The sequence below is a fragment of the Chiloscyllium punctatum genome, chromosome 14, assembly GCF_047496795.1.
Source record: "Chiloscyllium punctatum isolate Juve2018m chromosome 14, sChiPun1.3, whole genome shotgun sequence".
Classification (NCBI taxonomy): domain Eukaryota; kingdom Metazoa; phylum Chordata; class Chondrichthyes; order Orectolobiformes; family Hemiscylliidae; genus Chiloscyllium; species Chiloscyllium punctatum.
This window is the reverse complement of record NC_092752.1, coordinates 67,917,393-67,936,064: the sequence shown is the minus strand read 5'-3', so window position 1 is coordinate 67,936,064 and position 18,672 is coordinate 67,917,393.

Sequence of the window (18,672 nt, the reverse complement as noted above, 5' to 3'; positions counted from 1 at the left end):
CATGAACATTGACCATAAGAGGATGAAATTGGCCGAGATCACAAACAGTAAAATGATGGATTTTTTTCGGTTTCTCATTTCAGTGTCAGACTGAGTGTCCCCATTGGTGTGAGCGCGGAGTCTCCTGCGCGCTCTGCTGGTCACTAATATGTGTCTGACGGTGAGAATATTGAGCAGCAGAATCAGGAGAAATGGGACACACGGAGTTAGAATGTAGTGGAGGAACTCGATTGTGACCCAGACTTTGGAGGATGCAACAGCGTCTGTTACATCACAAAACCAGGGGCCGTTCACCAGCCAATACCGAGCCTTGAGCATAAAATACCAGGAAATGTTCTTTAAACAGCTCAGCACAATCACTGCTCCCAGAACCACAGCCGCCGTTTTCTCACTGCAATATTTACTTTTCAGCTTCTGGCAACAAATGGCCACAAACCGCTCAATGGTGAAAGTGACGGTGAACCAGACAGAGCAGTCAGTGGCTGCATACACCAGGACGGCGTGGATATTACACACGGGGACGGATTCCCTCAGGAAATAAAACTGTTCATCATAAACAATGGGAATGTGTCTCAGGATCAGGTCGAGGATAATGACCAGGAGATCCGCCGCTGCCATGGCCCCCAGGTAACGTCTGACACATGGAGACAATCCACAATCTTTATAAAGCAGGACGTAGATGGTCACTACGTTAACTGTGAGGAAGGAAAACAAACCCATTATCCATCAGCCTGGAGGGAAAGGGACCCGTTTGATTGGGGACCCAGTGAGATTTTCAAATGTGCCACTGTATTCAGGGATTTATTAAAATAATTGGAACTGGAATTACAAATGGGAAGGTCGGAATTCCTGAGAAAAATGTGTCATAAACCACAAGAACCCTCCCTCCCCAAACACACAGAGACACATCCATAAGGACAGATGTTTTCTAGAACATTCCCACACACTCGATCACTCGAGAGCAGACACAGGTCACTCCTTCCCAGTTCCTCATACGGAGGGTGGGAACGTTGCTGTCCTGAAGGATTCTCTCCCAGTTTCCTGAAGACAAGCGGAGTTTGGGAATTCATGTATTTTGTTCTAATTTGTGGTCGATCTTGTGTCGTGAAGAAATGTAAACTTAGGGAAAACATAATCACCCTTTTAACTGCCTGAGGGGCCTTCGGAACAGTGTCTCTTCTCCCTGGAACGGGATCTGTTCCCTCGGCATCTTATCGTTTGTTCAATTCACTGACGTCTGGCCGTTCACAAACAATGTCGGGGACAGAACGTTCCGGGGAATGTCAGTTATAGAATGTCAGGGACAGAACTTTCCGGGGAATGTCAGTTATAGAATGTCAGGGACAGAACGTTCCGGGCAATGTCAGTTATAGAATGTCGTGGACCGAACGTTCCAGGGAATGTCAGTTATAGAATGTTGGGAACAGAGCATTCCGGGGAACCCCTTGACGTGTCCATGACATTTCCCCCGTTACCCACCCCACCAAAATGATGTACTGTGCTTGGGCACACTGTAACATTAATGCGATGAGAGACGGAGGGTCCAATCACAGGAATGAGATCCCCCGATCAGCTGAAATGGTGAGATATACTACATTCTCAATCCACCTCACAGAACCAGCCTAGTCACCATAAACCCAGTGGAGATATCTGTTCACCTTGGAACACTGTGTAGTCCAGGCTAATGTACTGCTCAGTACAATCCAGCAATCTGTCCAGAGTGGAACACTGTGCAGACCACAGCAGTGCATTGATCTATAAACCCAGACCATATATCTGCCCAGCACCGAGAGCTGTGCAGACCACAGCAGTGCATTGATCTATAAACCCGGACTAGATATCTCTCCAACACTGGGAGTTATGCAGACTACAGCAGGGCACTAATTTGTGAACCTGAAACAAATATCCATCCAGCATGGGGAGCTGCACCGACCACATCATTGCAGTATCTACAAACCTCAAAGCGAATGACTGACCAGCACAGCGATCTGTGCAGTGATCACCCGTGAATAAATTTGCAAACCAAGAGCAGTTACCCTTCTGGCATGTAGGACTGTTTACAGCACCCCGGTGCATTGATCTGTAACCCAGGAGCAGTTAACCTACCAGCATGTAGGACTGTTTACAGCACCCCGGTGCATTGATCTGTAACCCAGGAGCAGTTACCCTCCCAACATGTAGGACTGTGTACACCACCCCAGTGTATTGATCTGTAACCCAGGAGCAGTTACACTCCCAGCATGTAGGACTGTGTACACCACCCCAGTGCAATGATCTGTAACCCAGGAGCAGTTACCCTCCCAGCATGTAGGATTGTGTACCCCACCCCATTGCATTGATCTGTAACCCAGGAGCAGTTACACTCCCAGCTTGTAGGACTATGTACACCACCACCGTGCATTGCTCAGGAACACTGTGTTAGATCCCTGCCCAGCGTGGGTAAACTTGCAGCTCATGCTGGAAGTGACAGGTTATGCAGCTCCCACCCATTTACAGCTCGATGTCTCCATTGTGCCATGTCAAGGGGGTGCTATGGGTGTGAACATCACTGCCAGAGAGAGATGGCGGGGGAATCAGTTTAAATACCACCACATGGGAGGGGTTTAGGGTATAGACAGAGAGGGGGAGACTGAGAGACAGTATCATGGAAGGATGTGTTCCCAGGTTGTAGAATGCTGAAATGTAGGCACTTCGATAACATCCTGTAACATGAACCTGTCTTCCCAGGAAAGATGTGAAAAAGTGATCTTGGTGTGAGGTCAGATGATGGAGAGTTTTGGATCAGCATTTGTTATACAGTTTTTTAAATAGAGTCCATCATGGCTGGAGGTGCACACCATCACCCAGATGCCCCTGGATATTCCGTCATCCCTGACACTGATGTCATCTTTAAAAGCCGAATGGGCACAAGATTGAGCTTTCTCAGCTTGGAGCTGCCCTCCATAGTTTACCCCAAGCATGGGGAATAAGTGACAATTACACCACGGTTTGTCAACAGGGACACGGAGGTCCTGGTGGATGGACTGGTACAGAGGGGGCCCATTCTCTTCCCAGAGGGGGCGACACCACCAGGCCCACTGAGCATGGTCTGAGCTCCCCACCCAGCTCAGTGGAGTATCTGCAGTCTGAGGAAATGTCCAGCAACACGGGACAAGCATCAATAACCTTTCCCGCTCTGTCAGGATAAGTGTCACCGTATTTTCTCTGCTCCCTCAGACTCACTGTACATCTGTTATAGCACCGATCCCAAAGAATGTTCATGGTCCACTACTCACTGCCGCATGCAGCACCTTCTCTCTCTCTAACTCTCTCTGTCTCTCTCTGACTCGCTCTGTCTCTCTCTCTCTCTCCCCCCCTCCATTTCACCCCCACACTAATAACACTGCATCGATACAACACTGTGGACTGACTCCGTCCGGTCACCATGCCCATGTCCCCCACCTACACTAACACTAACAGCAGGACCACCCACTTCCACCCTCACTCCCTCCCTCCCCTTCTCCCATTCCAGGAGAAACAGACTGGAATAGGACAGAAAGGGCCAAGGTGGTTGGTGGAGTGCCCGATATCCGTTCCCTGAACCCCCCCCCCCCCCCCCGCCACATGGGGAGGACCCTGGTAGGAGCCGGAGATGGCCGGGATGCTTCGTGTGGAGATTCTGGAACATCCATGTCCCACCGACTGAGTAAGGCGCAATGTTCAGTGAAGGACAATTCTCACTTTAAACCCATTGTCGGCTCCGTTTCCCCCAGGCACAACATAGAAGTCATGGCCCTGATGCCATCTCCCTTTTGTGTCGAGCTGGTACAAATGGAATCCCCACAGTCCCGGTGGGCAGGAGGGTGGTCTCACAACACATCGACACCCCCACCTCCCAGGAAGGGAGCACGGAGTCTCCCTCCTACACCTCCTCCTGTAAACAGCTCAGATACAGAAACTAATCTGTGATAGTTACTGCACTCCCCACTTGTCCTGACATCTTCAACAATCTGTGCTCATATACACCCAGCGCCCTCTGCTCCTGCACCCTCTTAATAATGGCACAGCCTGTTTTAAACTGTCTTTCATTGTCTTTCCTACCAAAGTGTATCACCTCAAAATGCTCTGCATTGATCCCCATCTGCCATAAACCTGAACACTACTTCAACGTGTGATTGTCCTGTTAGAGTACCACACTCTCCTCCATAGACTTCAGAGTTCTTCCAGGTTCGGTGCCATCTACAACCATTGAGATTGTTATAGCATCACAGTCCTCATGAAACAACTGAAATCCTGCCCCCACACACGAGTGTGAGCAAGTGAAATACTGATACATTCCTATGGACAGAGTCGAATATGCTGTCAATGGAGCAACAATTGTCCTCACACACACCAGACAGAGCAAATGAAATATTGACAAATCACAGAGCAAAATAAATCAGGATAGGTCTCACTTATCAATATTCATCAGGGTATAATGTGATGTCGTTGAAAGTGTGTACTGTACCTTTAAGAGAGAAGGAATGCTGTTCTGAACTGAGAGCTTACAAGCACCTGTGATACGAGAAGATGGCAGACCCAGACTCAGTATATTGCTATAGAGCTAGAGTCGGATAATAAGTAGTTAAGAGAAAGAGGGTCCTAGCGTTGTGCAGATTCGATGTAAAATGTTCACTTTCAGAGTGAAAAAAATAAATTGATGTTTTTTTATTTAGACAGTCGAATTTGGCAGAGCTGTCGCTCATATTTTAACAGATTACGAGGCGAATTGAACATTTCTTTACGTTTCATTTAAGTAACCAGATGAGCCTCACGCCGCGCCCTGACAATTCCCGTGTGTGTATCTGTGTGTCTTTTTGTGGGGCAGGTCTGGCAGTCTCTGTGGTGCTTAAAGTGATGCAATGCCACCCTCTTCTGGCCTCACACGCCACTGCACAGGCATTGGCAGAGGGTGAAAACCAACAGGGATTCATTCAGAGAGGGGGAGGGAGAGGGCAGCTGCTCACAGCACCATCCAAACTGATGTCTCATCCTTGGACTGACCTAAATGTCCTTTAAACATTGTAACTGTCCCTGACTCACCACTTCCTCTGGAAGTTCATTCCACACACAAGCCAGCTTCTGTCTAACATAATTACCTCTCATGACTTTCGTAAAACTTTTTCTCTCGCACCTTAAAAATCCCTCAGTTTTGAATCCTCTACTCTAGAGAAAAGACATCAGTCCTTCAGCTTCTCTGTACCCCTCATTATTTTATAAACCTCTGTAAAGTTACTGCTTAATTACATATTCTTCAGTGAAGAAAGTCCCAGCCGACCCAGCGTCTTCTTATAGCTCACTCCCTCTTTTCTCAGCAACATCCAGGTTAATCTCTTCTCAATATTCTCCAGCTAATAATATCAACGTCAGTAATATCAAAGTGAAGAGTCAAGGTATTTTCTAAGGGTACGGGGAAGAAGACATATGCTTAAGGTGAGAGGGAAAACATTTACAAGTGACCTAACGGGCAGCTTTTTCACCCAGAGGGTGGTGTGCCTATGGAATGAGCGGGCAGGATGACCAGACTGGACGCAGTATTCCAGAAGAGGTCTCACCAATGTCCTGTATAACCACAACATGACATCCCAATTCCGATACTCAAAGGTCTGTCCAATGAAGATATGTGTGTTAAACACCTTCTTAACCATACTATCTATATGAAATGCAAATTTTAAAGAATTAAACCTGACGGCCTAGGTCTCTGTTATACAGCACTGCCAAAGGCTCTACTTTTAATTGTTTCGGTCCTGCTGTTGTTTGATTTACCAAACCCAATACCTCGCATTAATTCAAACTAAACTCCATCAGCCACCCCTCAGCCCAGTGTGTGATGTTACTGTCACCTCACCCTCCCCCTTCAATTTTAATACGCCCATTCGTCTCCAGGATGCCTACACACTCCGGCCTTGTTTTTCACAAAGAACCTGAGCTTGGGTTGCCTTGTGTGGTTTGTGGGAGGAGGGACAGATTGCAGACACAATCAGTGGGGAGGCGAGGCTGGACAGTAATCAGCGGCCTGGTGTCATTTCATGGTTTTAGGAAAAGAGGAGTCGCACATGAGAGTTCGGTAAGATTGATCGGTGTTTTAGGGTCAGAAAATAAGCTCTTCCTTCGTCTCTGGTGTTCAGTAATAAATATCTATTTGAGACCCTTCATTGGGCAGAGTGTGTCTGCAGGACTTCTTTCCCTAACATTGTAGACTACAGATAATAGCAATTAAAGATTTTTATAGTTAATTTCGATGGCACAGCATAAACAACAAGAACCCTCCCTCCCCAAACACACAGAGACACATCCATAAGGACAGATGGTTTCTAGAACATTCCCACACACTGGATCACTCGAGAGCAGACACAGGTCACTCCTTCCCAGTTCCTCATACGGAGGGTGGGAACGTTGCTGTCCTGAAGGATTCTCTCCCAGTTTCCTGAAGACAAGCGGAGTTTGGGAATTCATGTATTTTGTTCTAATTTTTGGTCGATCTTGTGTCGTGAAGAAATGTAAACTTAGGGAAAACATATTCACCCTTTTAACTGCCTGAGGTGCCTTCGGAACAGTGTCTCTTCTCCCTGGAACGGGATCTGTTCCCTCGGCATCTTATCGTTTGTTCAATTCACTGACGTCTGGCCGTTCACAAACAATGTCAGGGACAGAACGTTCCGGGGAATGTCAGTTATAGAATGTCAGGGACAGAACGTTCAGTAATAAATATCTATTTGAGACCCTTCATTGGGCAGAGTGTGTCTGCAGGACTTCTTTCCCTAACATTGTAGACTACAGATAATAGCAATTAAAGATTTTTATAGTTAATTTCGATGGCACAGCACGTACACTCAATATCCTACAGTTGGGACAAATATCTTGAATTTGCTGAACAATACAAAGTGTTTTGTGTACTTCAGTAATGGGAACCTGATTATAATAAATCCACACCAAGCTGAAAGTGGGCACTAAAATATGACCCAAAATCTGGGTATGGTAGTGTGGTGGGTAGTGTCCCTGCCCCTGAGCCAGTGCTCTGGATTTGATTCCAATTCCTGAAATTGTGTATTAGTGTTCCTAGCTCTGGGCTAGAAGGCCTGCATTCAAGTCCTGACTGTTGCAGAGGTATGTCCCAGCATGTCAGAACAGGCTGATGAACAAACACACAGGAGAATACTGTTACAGCTTTATGGGTATTGCTGAGTGATGCTAGTATCCCTCCCTCTGGGCACAAAGATCCAGGCATAAAGCCCACAGAAGTGTCTCAGGATACATCTGAACAAACTAAAATGGATTTAGAATTGTGACTTGATGGAGAAGGAAGAGGTGTCAGTATTGCATTTCAGAATTTAGTCCCAGGATGAGTGAAAGTTCAGCCATTCGTGTTGATTGGAGTCACATTTCGCAGCAGTAAAGGTTTATTATATCAGAATGGTCATGGAAAGCGTGAGTAGTCAGGGGTTTTTCCTCAGGTTAGGGAGGTCCAAAAGTAGAGGACATTTATGGAAAGTGAGAGGGGAAAGGTTTTGAGGAGGCCTTAAGGGCACCATTTCACAGAGGGTGGTGTGCGAATGGAATGAGCTGCCAGAGGAAGTGATGGAGCCTGGTACAACTACAGCATCTGGGTACTGAGAGACCTGGCAAGCTTTTCCAGCAATTTCTGTATTTCTTTAAAAAATGCATTCACTTTAACACAGGTACTCTGAATAAATCAAACATTTTTATTTTTTAATGACGCAGGGACATATAAACATATCTTCAAATTGACCGAGACCATTTTCTGTTAAGGGTATGGCTCTGTGTATGACAGCAGCAATGATGCACCTACATGGAACAGGGAATGTGATGGAGACATAGTTTGGACAATGTACAAGGAGACCTCACATGGTCCAGTTTGCTAGAGGGTGACATTACTGTGTGATTCAACTCAGAGAGGGAGAAAATGTAATCTGCCTGAGAAGGAGTGGCCTATTGCACTCTCTCACCTTCATTGTTCCTCATCACAGCAATGTGTGCGAGCTAAAAAAAAACTTCTACAGTTATCGTTACCTTTCTTATTTTTATGGAATCCCTGCAGTGTTGAAACAGGCCCTTCGACCCAATAAGTCCATATCAACATTCCCAAACCACTTATCTATATTTACCCCTGACTATTGCACATAACCTGGAAATCCCTGAACACTACGGACAATTTAGCATGACCAATCCACCGAACCTACACAGTTTGTAGTAGGAAACTGGATCACCCATTAGAAGCTCACACAGGAAAGTGGAGAATGTGCCAACTCCACACAGACAGTCATCAAGGCTGCAATCGACCCCAAGTCCCTGGTTCTTTGAGGCAGCAGTGCGAGCCACCGTGCTACCCTTTGGATGATCCCTAACCCGAATTCTTTGGAAACTACTCACTGCCTAGAGCAAAGGGAATTCAGCCAAATCCAAACTCTCCCAGGATGAAATTCCATTGCAACAGCTGTGTGAGTACAATATCTTCAGAAGCAGAATAACGTTTTGGACAATCTCACAATTTTTCCTTTGTCATGAGTTCCAATAATATTTGCACCAAGTTCTTTAAAGTTAAAGTTGCAGAGATTTTGTGGGTGCGTGAGTGTGTGCGTGCGTGCGTGTGTGTGTGTGTGTGTGTGTGTGTCTCAGCATTTTTAGAAAGGGAAATATTGATTATATAATTGCAATACCCAAACAGTTTGCCATTCATCTTTCCAACATATTCTGGATCATAAACATGTTGTTTTAGCAGATTAAAGAAACTAGCCTGACTTGTTCCTAAAACTTACCCTGACCCAGTCTGAGACCGATATGATCGGCCATATCACCAACCCGGTGACATTTAACATTTTTTGTGAGCAGTGGAGGAGTGGGATAAGAAAAGCAAACAGTGACCCAAAAAGCCGGGGAACTATAGACCGCTGACCCTGATGTCAGTGGTGGGTAAGTTGTTGGAGGGGATTCTGAGGGAGACGATTTACATATATTTGGGAAGGCAAGAGCTGATCGGAGTAGACAATGTAGCTTTCTGCATGGGAAATCATGTCTCATTACTTTGTGTGAGTTTTTGAAGAGGTGACAAAGAATATTGATGAAGGCAGTTTGGTAGACATTGTCTATATGGACTTCAGCAAGGTGTTCTTTTAAAGAACAAAGACCAAAGAAAATTTAGAGCAAAGAACAGGCCCTTCGCTCTCCAAGCCTGAACCGATCCATATTTACTGTCTAAATCTGTCAGTCAATTCCTAAGCATCTGACTTCGTCTGCTCCCCACCTACTCATGCATCTGTCCAGACACATCTTAAATGAATCTAACGTGTCTCTACCACCCCTGCTAGCAACGCGTTCCAAATGCCCACCACCCTCTGTGTGAAGTACTTTTCGCGTGTATCCCCCTTAAACTTTCCACCTCTTACTTTGAAAGCACGACCTCTCGTTATTGAATCCTTCAACCTGGGAAGAAGCTTGTCTCTATCCACCCGGCCTATAACCTTCATGATTTTGCAAACCTTAATCAGGTCCCCACTCAATCTCCTTTTATCTAGTGAAAATAAATCTAACCTACTCAGCCTATCTTAATAGCTAGTATTTCATACTGATTGGTCACATAAGATACAGAAAAGCTTGAAGGAAGAGGGATATTTTTCAGACTGGAGGCTTGTGAGCAGCAGTGTGCTGTAAGAATCAGTACTGAGTTCACTGCATTTCATCATTTATGTAAAGGATTTAGATGTGAATATAGGGGTAATAGTTAGTAAATATACAGATGACATCAGAAAGGTGGTGTAGTAGATTATCTCAGAGTACAACAAGACCGCAATTAGATGGGACAAAGAGGCAAGGAGTAACAGATGAAGTTTAATTTAGTTAAATATGAAACTCTGTATTTTGGTAAGGCAAATCAGGACAGACATTATACAATTCATGATCAGGTCCTGGAACATGTGCTGAAACAAAGGGGCATAGGGCTGCAGATGCATTGTTCCTTGAAAGTGGAGTCGCAGGTAGACAGTGTGGTGCAGAACACATTTGGCACATTTGCCTTAATCAGTCAGAGCATTGAATATAGGAGTTGTGGTGGTATGTTGTATCTGTACAGGGAGTTGGTGAGGCCACTTTAAGAATACTGCGTACAATTCAGTTTTTTGCAGAAATGACTTACACGGATGTTCCAGGACTGGAAGTTTGAGCTGTCAGGAGAGGTTGATTAGGTTGAGGTGTTTCCCCTTGGAGTGTCAGAGGCTGAAGGGTGACATTTTCGAGGTTTATAAAACCATCATGGGCATGGATATTCTGAAGAGCCACGTTCTGGTCTCCAGGATAGGGGACTCCAGAACAAGAGGGCATAGGCTGAAGGCGAGGGGGATTGATTTAGAAGGGACCTGAAGGTAAATGTTTCACACAGAGAGTGGTGTGTGTACAGAAAGTGCTGTCAGAGGAAGTGCTGAAGGCGGTTACAATCGCACATATAAAAGTATCTGAAAGAGGTATGGATATTGGCCAACTGCTGGCAAATGGGACTAGATCAGATTTGATATCTGATCGGAGTGAACAGATTGGACTAACGGGTCTGCTTTCGTTCTGCATGACACTCTGGTTCTATAAGAGGGATGATGAAAAATTCTGTAAGGGCCTTTCAAGTCGTACTTCTCTTCTCTGGAAGTTTATAGTGCCTCTATGTTTACATTGATTGAAAGTTGCATTAGTTAAATATTTGACAAAGTAGTGAGTCACGGATAATGGGATACAGACAGGAAAGTGGGGCTGAGTCCACAATGATCAGCCATAATCTTACTGCCAGGTGGAGAAGGCGCAAAGTATTTAATGACCCACTTCTGCTCCTCAGTCCCATGTTCCTGTGTTGCAGTCAGCCCCTCATACCTGCTAGACAGGAACAGTTGGAGGCCACTTACTCCTATAACCGGGTGCACAGAAACAGGAGACCATTCAGTCCCTCAAGACTGTCACACGCACTTTGAGTTTGGGAAATGTAATTGGAAAATCCAGGCTGGGTATGAAATAGACCCGTCATCTCTCTTTAGAAAGCTTCCCCTATCTGCAGCTTGTGCTCCATTTGTTGGTCATGTTGTAGACCCAGATTCACTGTGAATACAGCCCACATACCTCACCCAGAGAAGGCTCACAAAATCATCTGGTCTCCCTGACTGCATTATGCAATAACATAACATTCATAAAAATAACAGCCACTAACTTTCCAATAACAGAATGTGAGAACATCAGAAGCAGGGGCATGTCGTTCACTCCCCAAACCTGCCTTGCCCATCACAAAGATCATGGCTGATCTGCTCCTGGCCTGAAATCCTCTTTCATACCCAATTCTTCATAGCCCTCAACTCTCTGACAGATCAATATCCATCTATTTCCTCTTCATATACTTTCAGTCATCTAGCTCCCTGAACACTCTTGAGAAGACAAATCCTGACATTCAATACCACCTGTTTGAACAAAACACTTGCTGCTCCTATATCGTGGCTTATTGATGCGAACAAAAGAGGTTGAGACAAGGGTTGAGGTAAAAATGACTGGCCCTGATATCAAGACAATAGTTGACTTCAGTTGACATCAAGGAGCTGGACATAATGGGAATCAGAGAAAACTCTCCAGTGTTTGGAGTCGCTCATGGCACAAAGGAAGATATTCATCATCTTAGTCCTGGGTTACCTCTGTGCGAGATCCTGAGGGTAGCTTCGTCTTCACAAACATCTTTAGCTGCTTCATCAATGTCTCCCCATCATAAGAACAGAAGTGGGGATGGTCGCTGAAGATTCCACAATGTTCAGAACGTTTTGTCAGCTCCTGAACTAGTCTGTGTCCATGTGCAGCAAGACCCAGGCTCCATTCAGGCTTGTGCTGTTAAAGAGTCCGTCACATTCATGCAACAGCACTGCCTCACACTGCACATTGCCACAGTAAAATAAGAGTTCATTCAGCACCTAACGCTGGTTTCACGGGAATATGAGCAGGACTCTAGTGTGATGGACCACACCTGAGACCCTTGAAAATATTTGACGGCAACAGCCTACACATTTATGTTTACTTATTTTAAAGGAGATGCAAAGTTTCTGTTCCAGATGCAATGTGACTGGTCAAAGTACTAATGGTAAGTAAAACACCATTTATTTCAACACAAAAGAAGAAATAACACCACAGAAAGAGGAATTTAGAATAACATAATTCTATTGGAGAGCTTAACAGAATAATTGATCCAGGAACTATTACTAATTAACTGTTCCAAAATATGGAAATCCCATAAACACGACACCTGACAAAAAGGAATATTCAGACACAGAATGTCACAAATATTTCTCCAATCCAGTAATTAAAAACATCATCAAGGGAAAATTCAGAGAGAGTAGCAACCAGGAGACATCCACTGAAGCTTCCAACTCTGTGGAGACCCCAAAAGTTTCTGATGTTACTGAGAAACCAAAACCCAGTGATCCTAATATGTGAGAGCTGGCCACACCCATTCAGGCTGCATTAACATTAACCTAAGGCCTCCCTAGCCGTTTACTCAGTGGTCTTAGCTATCCAGCTTGGTGACGATCGTTCAATCTCTCTCATAAAAGAAACCAGGACAAAATAACCTCTTAAAGCTGCCGGACCATCACACTTGTCAGTATATCGAGCTGTCAGAACAGGAACCAAGGGCAACCCAGTCAGGCCCTTGGCCCTGTCCAATTGGACGAGGAAGAAACCAGTCAGTCCCTTGAGTCACTTACACAGGAACAGTAGGACGCCATTCCCACCTTAATGCACTATAAAGGGGGCAAAATGAGGTAATTGATGCTGATTCCTGATGAATGTCTCATGTCCAATACGTCGATTCGCCTGCTTCAAGGATACTGCAGGACCCCCTCTGCTTTTCCAGCAATTGATTCTCTACTCTGATCTCCACCATCGGCAGTCTTAAGTGTCTCCGAATTGATGCTCTAACAGGATGACCATGTGGGGCACAAGCTGCATCGACAGACTGCTCCACGTTGTTCCTCTTGGTTATGTTGCTCATGAGACACATGTGGGACTTTAACGTGGTTTTCTAGTGGTGAGCAGGGAAGCCATATGTCTTGTGTGAAGTCTCAAGAAGGCACCTTCCATCTCCGAGAAGACAGCCTGGTGTTCCCTATGTAGGGTGGAAGCTGATGTTTCAGATGGAAGGTATTTTGTCTGCTGTTGGGGATTGTGAATAACCTGACGTTCAGTACAGGGTTCATCGCCGACTGCACAATAATATGGGGAGAGTTAATTTAGGCATATAAACTATTAAGAAAGTCAGGTTAGACTGATGAATGGACTCTCTAAGTTCAAATAATGGTGATCTTGTTCATGTTGGCCTTGTCTAATGCATGTCCTGTTCAGTGTAACCTGTGTGCCTTACTCTGTCCAAGTCTATTTCCACCCTATGATCTGTCTGGCCATGCTTACTATGATCTTCCTCCACTGCTCATTCACAAAGTGTTGACCTGTACTGAGATACACGTGACAATAAATGAAACTAATTAATCCTGGGTAAAGTATGGAATTTCTCTCCCTGTCAACGTCTGTTTTGGAAATAAGTGATCGCTGCCACTCCTCGTGTTTCAGCATCACCATTTCCTCGTCTCTCACAGCTCTACAGATTAAACACTCAGCTTATTCACTCTATCCTCATGTTACCATCACCCGTGTCTGTGGTAAGGAGATCATTCCTTACAAAGGAGATCATATCTGTACAGAGTGCCCCAAATGAACTGTTAGCAAGGCTTTACAACGGCAGGAAGATGGCTTTACTTATGTAAACGAATCATCTGACAATGAAGGATAGCAACGATTGACGGCACCCATTACTTACACAGGGTTTGATTTGGAGCAGTCAGCATAGACTTGTGAGTGGGAGATCATGCTCCCAAATGTCTTAGAGTCCTTTGGTGAAGTGACCAAGAATGTTGATCAGGGCAGAGTGGTAAACGTAGTCTCTATGGATTTCAGTAAGGCCTTTGACAAGTTTCCAATGGCAAGCTGATCTGGAAGGTTCCATCACGTAGAATACTGGGGGAACTGGCCAATTGGATACACAGTTGGCTTGTTGAAAGGAAGCAGAGGGTTTAGTGGAAGGAGGCTTGTTGGACTGGTGGTTGGCCCATAGGTGTTTGTTATCCATGATTTGGTTGAGAATGCACAAGGCATGGTTAGTAAGTTTGCAGATGACACTAAAATAATTGGGAGCATGATCAGTGAGGACGTTTATCAGCAATTGGAGCAGGACCTTAATCAGGTAGGCAAGTGGGCTGAGAAATGTTAAATGGAATTTAATATAGATGTGTGAGGTCTTGCATTTTGGAATCTCAAATCAAGGTAGGAGTTTCATGGTGGGTGGCGGGCCTTTAGGGGTGTAGTGAGCAGAGAGACCTTGGAATTCAAGTGCACGGTTCCCTGAGAGTGGAGTCACAGGCAGGAAGGGCAGTGAAGAAGTATTTTGGCACACTGGCCTTCATCAGGCAGCACATTGAGTGTAGAGGTTGGGAATTTATGCTGCCGTTACACAGGACTTTGGTAAGGCCGCACTTGGAGTATTGTGTTCAGTTTTGTCAAATTGTTATAGGGAGGATATAATGAAATTAGAAAGAGTGCAGAATAAATTTACAAGGACATTGCCAGGACCCAATGGTCTGAGTTATAGGGAGAGTTTGGACAAGCTAGGACCTGTAGGAGACTGAGGGGGAACCTTTTAGAGCTGTATAAGATCATGAGGGATACAGATAGGGTGAATGCTCTCAATCTTTTCCAAAGTTTAGAGAATCGAGGACGAGAGGGGTCCAGTTTAAGGTTAAAGGGGAAGGATTAAAAGGGAATCTGAGGAACCACTTATTTACATAAATGGCTGGTACGTGGATGAGCTGCCAGAAGATGTGGCTGAGGGGGGTGTATGAATAACATTTCAAAAGCATTTGGATAAATATGTGGATAGGAAAGGACTAGAAGGATATGGGCCAACTGCAGGGAACTGGGGTTAGTGTGAATGGACCTTTACAAGGTGGAGTTGAACCCCTTTGTTAATAAAACCCAAACACCCAGAAAAGCTCGCCTCACATCCTATTCTGTTAACATAAGAGTGACACAGATCTCCTACATTCCACTATTTAAACAAAACTTATCAAGTTAGTTTCTTAACTTTAATAGCGAACACTAAACAAAAACTATTCACAAATACAAGCCCCTCTTTTCTTAGCTACTTCTGATCTGAATCCAACTCTGTAAAACATATGCTGTTCCAACAACCCACATATTAAACGTTACAATCTCAAGACCACACAGTCTCTATCTTCCCCGCTATGTTCACTCTTTGAGCAGTTACTCTGCTGTTGGATGGCAGCGGCTCTCCCTCTATTTTCAAAATGCTAGGTTTATTTACTTCCCATGATACAATCATTCTCGTAATTTGGTTGATTTCCAGGTGTACGAACAATAATATTCAAATTGCAGTGGTGTCGGATATTCTAAGCATTATTTAAAGTCTTTGATTGTATTTGAATTGCTGTCAAAACAGCAACCAAAACTCACGCTTCCATTTCCCAGCTCATTGTTACATTTGGAACAGTCTGACCTTTAGCTGGCATCTGTGGCTGTACTTTCGAATCAGCAAAACTCGTCCTATCTTGAATTGAACAGACATTGATTAGATTCCAGGCAGTAACACACCCCGGGCTATCTGTTATTCTGTATACTAACCTCCTTGAACACCTCGATTAGATTGCAGGCCGTAACTCACAATGGGCTATCTGTATTTCTGCATATAACCCATCCTGAACACCTCGATTCGATTCCAGGCTGTAACTCACTCCGGTGTATCCGTTATTCTGCATATAAACCACCCTGAACCCCTCAATTCGATTCCAGGTAGTAACATACCCCAGAATATCTGTTATTCAGTACATAAACCACCGTGAACCCCTCGATTAGATAGCAGGCTGTAACTCACTCCAGGATGTCTGCTATTCTGAATATAAACCACCCTGAAACCCACAATTAGATTCAAGGCTGTAACTCACTTCGGGAGATCTGTTATTCTGTATATAAACCACCCTGAACCCCCTCGATTCGATTCCAGGCTGTAACTCACTCCAGGCTCTCTGTTATCCTGTATATGAACCACCCTGAACACCTCGATTCGATTCCAGGCTATATCTCACTCCGGGCTATCTGTTATTCTGTACATAAACCACCCTGAACCCCGCGATTAGATTCCAGGCAGTAACTTCCTGTCAGGGTTGAAAGGGAAGGCTGGTAGTTTTAGGGAATGCTGGCTGACTAAAGAAACTGAGGGTTTCGTTCAGAAACAGAAGGAAGCGTATGTCAGGTATAGACAGGATAGATCGAGTGAATCCTTAGAAGACTATAAAGGAAGTTGGAGTTTACTTAAGAGGGAAATCAGGAAGACAAAACGCGGACATGAGATAGCTTTGGCAAATAGAATTAAGGAGAATCCAAAGTGCTTTTACAAATATATTAAGACAAAGGGTAACTAAGGAGAGAATAGGGCCCCTCAAAGATCAGCAAGGCGGCCTTTGTGTGGAGCCACAGCAAATGGGGGAGATATTAAATGAATATTTTGCATCAGTATTTACTGTGGAAGAGGATATGGAAGATATAGACTGCAGGGAAATCGATGTTGACATCTTGGAAAATGTTGCAGATAAACAGAGGAGGAAGTGCTGGATGGCTTGAAATGGTTAAAGGTGGATAAATCCCCAGGACCTGATCAGGTGTATCGGAGAAATCTGTGGGAAGCTGGAGAAGTGATTGCTGGGCCTCTTGCTGAGATGTTTGTATCATCGATAGTCACAGGTGAGATGCTGGAAGACTGGTGGTTGGCAAATGTGGTGCCAATGTTTAAGAAGGGTGGTAAAGACAAGCCAGGGAACTATACACCTGTGAGCCTGACCTCGGCGGTGGTCAAGTTGTTGGAGGGAATCCTGAGGGAGAGGATGTACATGAAGTTGGAAAGGCAAGGACTGATTCGCGACAGTCAACATGGCTTTGTGCGTAGGAAATCATGTCTCAAAAACCTGATTGAGTTTTTTTAAAGAAGTAACAAAGAAGATTGATGAGGGCAGAGCAGTAGATGTGATCCATATGAACTTCAGGAAGACGTTCGACACGGTTCCCCATGGGAGACTGATTAGCAGGTTAGATCTTATGGAATACAGGGAGAAGTAGCCATTTAGATACATAATTGGCGCAAAGGTAGAAGACAGAGGGTGGTGGTGGAGGGTTGTTTTTCAGACTGGAGGCCTGTGACGAGTGGAGTGCCACAAGGATCAGTGTTGGGCCCTCTACTTTTTGTCATTTATATAATTGATTTGGATGCGAGCATAAGAGTAAGAGTTAGTAAGTTTGCAGATGACACCAAAATTGCAGGTGTAGTGGACAGCGAAGAGGGTTTCCTCAGATTACAACAGGATCTGGACCAGATGGGCCAATGGGCTGAGAAGTGACAGATGGAGTTGAATTCAGATAAATGAGAGGTGCTGCATTTTGGGAAAGCAAATATTAGCCGGACTTCTGCATTTAATGGTAAGGTCCGAGGGTGTGTTGTTGCACAAACAGACCTTGGAGTGCAGGTTCATAGTTCCTTGAATGTGAGTCACGGGTAGACAGGATAGTGAAGAAGGCGTTTGTTATGCTTTCTATTATTGGTCAGAGTACCGAGTACAGGAGTTGGGATGTCATGTTGCGGCTATACAGGACATTGGTAAGGTCATTCTTGGTATATTGCCTGCAATTCCGGTCTCCTTCCTATCGGAAAGATGTTGTGAAACTTGAAAGGGTTCAGAAAAGATTTACAAGGATGTTGCCAGGGTTGGAGGATTTGAGCTACAATGAGAGTTTGGAGCTGTTTTCCCTGGAGTGTCGGAGGCTGACGGGTGAACTTATCAAGGTTTACCCTGGGAAAAGGGAGTCCAGAACTAGAGGGCATAAGTTTATTTTGAGAGGCGAAAGATATGAAAGAGACCTAAGGGACAACTTTTTCACGCAGAAGGAGTGTATGGAGTGAGCTGCCAGAGGAAGTGGTGGAGGCTGGTACAATTGCAACATTTAAGAGGAATTTCGATGAATATATGAATAGGAAGGATTTGGAGGGACATGGGCCAGGTGCTGGCAGGTGGAACTAGATTGGGTTGGGATGTCTGGTCGGCATTGACAGGTTGGACCGAAGGGTCTGTTTCCATGTTGTATATCTCAATGATTCTATGACTATAACTCACTCTGGGCTACCTGTTATTCTGCATTTAAACATCCCTGAAACCCTCGATTAGATTCCAGTCTGTAACTCACACTGGGGTATCTGTTATTGTACACATAATCTTCCTGACTTCCCTTGATAAAATTTCAATCTGTAACTGACTTCCAATCTTAAGGGACTCTGTACATTAGCCACCTCAATCGTTTGATTAGATTCCAGTCTGTAGCACCCTCCTGGGTATCTGTTAATCTGTATATTAACCATACAATCCAAACCCTGTTAAAATTGCAAATGGTATTCAGGGATGTGTAGGTGAGGTGCATTAGTCAGGCATAAATGTGGGTAAACGGGTCTGGGTGGGTTATTCTTCTGTGGGTCAGTGTGGTCTTGTTGGGCTGAAGGGCCTGTTTACCCACTGTCGG